This window comes from Aplysia californica, unplaced genomic scaffold (genome assembly GCF_000002075.1).
Source record: "Aplysia californica isolate F4 #8 unplaced genomic scaffold, AplCal3.0 scaffold00972, whole genome shotgun sequence".
NCBI classification, from domain to species: domain Eukaryota; kingdom Metazoa; phylum Mollusca; class Gastropoda; order Aplysiida; family Aplysiidae; genus Aplysia; species Aplysia californica.
In genome coordinates this window covers 123324-126084 of record NW_004798242.1, presented here as the reverse complement: position 1 = coordinate 126084, position 2761 = coordinate 123324, and positions in this window count along the sequence as shown.

Sequence of the window (2761 nt, the reverse complement as noted above, 5' to 3'; positions counted from 1 at the left end):
GAGGTTAAAAGTCAATGTCATTTGAGGTGCACTTGAGACGTAATAATACTTTTTTTTTAAAAAGGACAATAAATAAATAAATAAATTACACTTTTATTTGTCCCAGAAGCGCACTTTGGTTTACAATGGCAAACATACATACATACATAAAGCAGCTAGCTGTGCTATTTTTAGCGCGCAGCTCGACACTCGTGGCCGGCATGTCTAGGCCGTAGGCCCAGCTAGACATGTGTGGAGCGGGCGGGAGGAAGGGTTGAGCATCATGCCGACCCCTGAAAGCAAAAATGTCACAAGTGCCATGACTGCTGTTTGGAGAAAATCGCGAATGAAAATTTTGAACAAGTTTGAGTATTGAGGTAAGACAAAATGTGATTTTCCTATAATTCTTGAACAAGGTTGAGTTGTGAGATAAGACAAAATTGCTTTGAAAGGTGACATTAAGCTCCATTCAGCCATAATATGTTTTTGTCTCAATTGTTTATTTTGGCACTTAATAAGCCATTTTTGCTTTCAAGGGTCGATACGATCTATGGTTTTGACCATAAAGCAGCAATCTTTGTTGTTTCCCTTGATTTTCTGACACAGCCGATGCCATAACATTGTTCATTCGCGCTCATATGACCTTATGCAGTTGCGAGCGCCGCAAAACACTTTGCATTACAAAACACTGTTCATGTATCCCCCGAACTACGGATCCCTCGAACTACCGAGGCCGGTCCCGGCGAATTCGAGCTATCCGTGTTATACTGTATAATATCGTTCCTGTGAACTGGGAAGAGTCAACTGGGCTACTCAAGTTAAAAACTATTATTTTCCCTGGGGTTTGGATATGCCTGGTTTTCTCAAAGTCTTGGAAGTACTAACTTACTTCTTAATGAATTAAACATTAGGATTGTTGAAAAAACAATCTTGAACGAGGGAAATTAATGAATTCACACTTACGTGAGAGGTGTAACTTTCATGAAATTGAAGATGAATTTCACTTTATTTTCTGTTGTCTATACTTTGCAAATCCAAGGAAATTGTTAATTCCTTCCAGCCTGGCTCGGTCCAGTGAGAGAAATATGCAATGTTTGACCGATAAGATATGAGATATGTGTACATCCTGTACTTTTTCATTATGGAAACTTAATTAAACAAATGAACGTTTATTATGATTTGATGTGGGTCAAATGTCATAGACACTGAATAAACTTACTTACTTCGAGAGGATGCGGTGGCAGAGCGGTTAGTGAGCTAGTCTCCGAAGCGGAGAGTCCGGGTTCGAGACTCTGTTCGGACACGGATTTTCTTCGCCCCCTCCAGCCCACCCAGCAGTAATGGGTACCTGACTTCGAGTTGGGGAAGTAAAGGTGGCGTGGAAAAGAACTGGTCACCCTATCACAATAGGTCGAAGACCCAGGAAGTTGTCGCACTATTAAGGCCAACCCCAATGTCCAGATCGAATGCGGGAACTACTTTACTTTACATACTTCGAGTAGTGCACGAAAAACAAAACAACCTCCCCCCCCCAAAAATACCCAAAACCAAAACAACCAACAACCAACAACCCAAAACATACCAAAACAACAACAAAAAAGAAACCACGAACAAATCCGCTGACTGTAGTTCATTCCTCTCTTTCGGGAAATAGACAAAGCGTCATCCAAATCGCACATGTTGTCATCTAGACAAAAAGTACGGACAAAAACAAGATGAGATAGCTGACTATGGAAGTCCATGTAGAGGACTTATTATTATTATGAGGCAGCGTGGTGAAGTCAGGCGCTCGTCAAAATAAAGAAATTGGAGGAACAGGCATAATCGGCTATATTTTAAAATAATTTCTTCGAATTATTGTTTGTTTGAACTAACCTCTTTTGTGTCTATATGAAAACACATTTCCAGGTGAATTTTGCTGAAAAACATCGATTAAAAACACACAATATGTCACTTTCAGTTTTCAATTTAAGACTCTTTAGCTATTGGAGTTACCCAACTTTGGCGGCCATTTTCTAGTTAATTTCACCACAGAAACCAGACGACCTCTCCTCCTTCAATTGCAAATATGTTGAGTTATATTCAAGTTAAATAGACATTTATTTAAATGGAAGTAAGGCAAAAAAATTAGCTTTCAGATTATGCCAAGAACTTTATAATATGTTCAAAAATTGACAAGCGCCTGATTCCAACGCGTTATTATACCTGGTGTACATTTTAACTGCGCTCTCAGAAACATTGCACACTATAAGATGCTTTTGATTAATAAAAAAAAAAAAATCCCGGATGAAAATAACAATAAATGATGCAGATGTGGGCTTAATAAAATCATGTGTGACAATGTTAGTTGTGGAATCAGGCGCTCGTCAAAATAATGAAATCCGAGAAATTGGCATTTTTCAGCCAGTTTGGACATTTCTTTTGAACCTTTGTTTTTTGGCTCAACACCTTGTCTGTTCATTCAAAAACACTTTAATGTGTGGATTTTATGCAAAGACGTCGATTAAAGCCACAAAAATATAAATTTGCAGTTTCCAAGGACTATTTAGCTGTGGAAGTCACCAAACTTTGACAGACAGTTGTTCGCTTATGTTACTTCTGAAACCAGGCGACCCCTATCTATTTCAATGCCGCTGTAAAAACACACACATACACCGTACACACACACACACATATATATACACACATACACACACACATACACACACACACACTCACACAAACACACACACACACACACACACACACACATATACATACAGACCCACACGCACTCTATCTA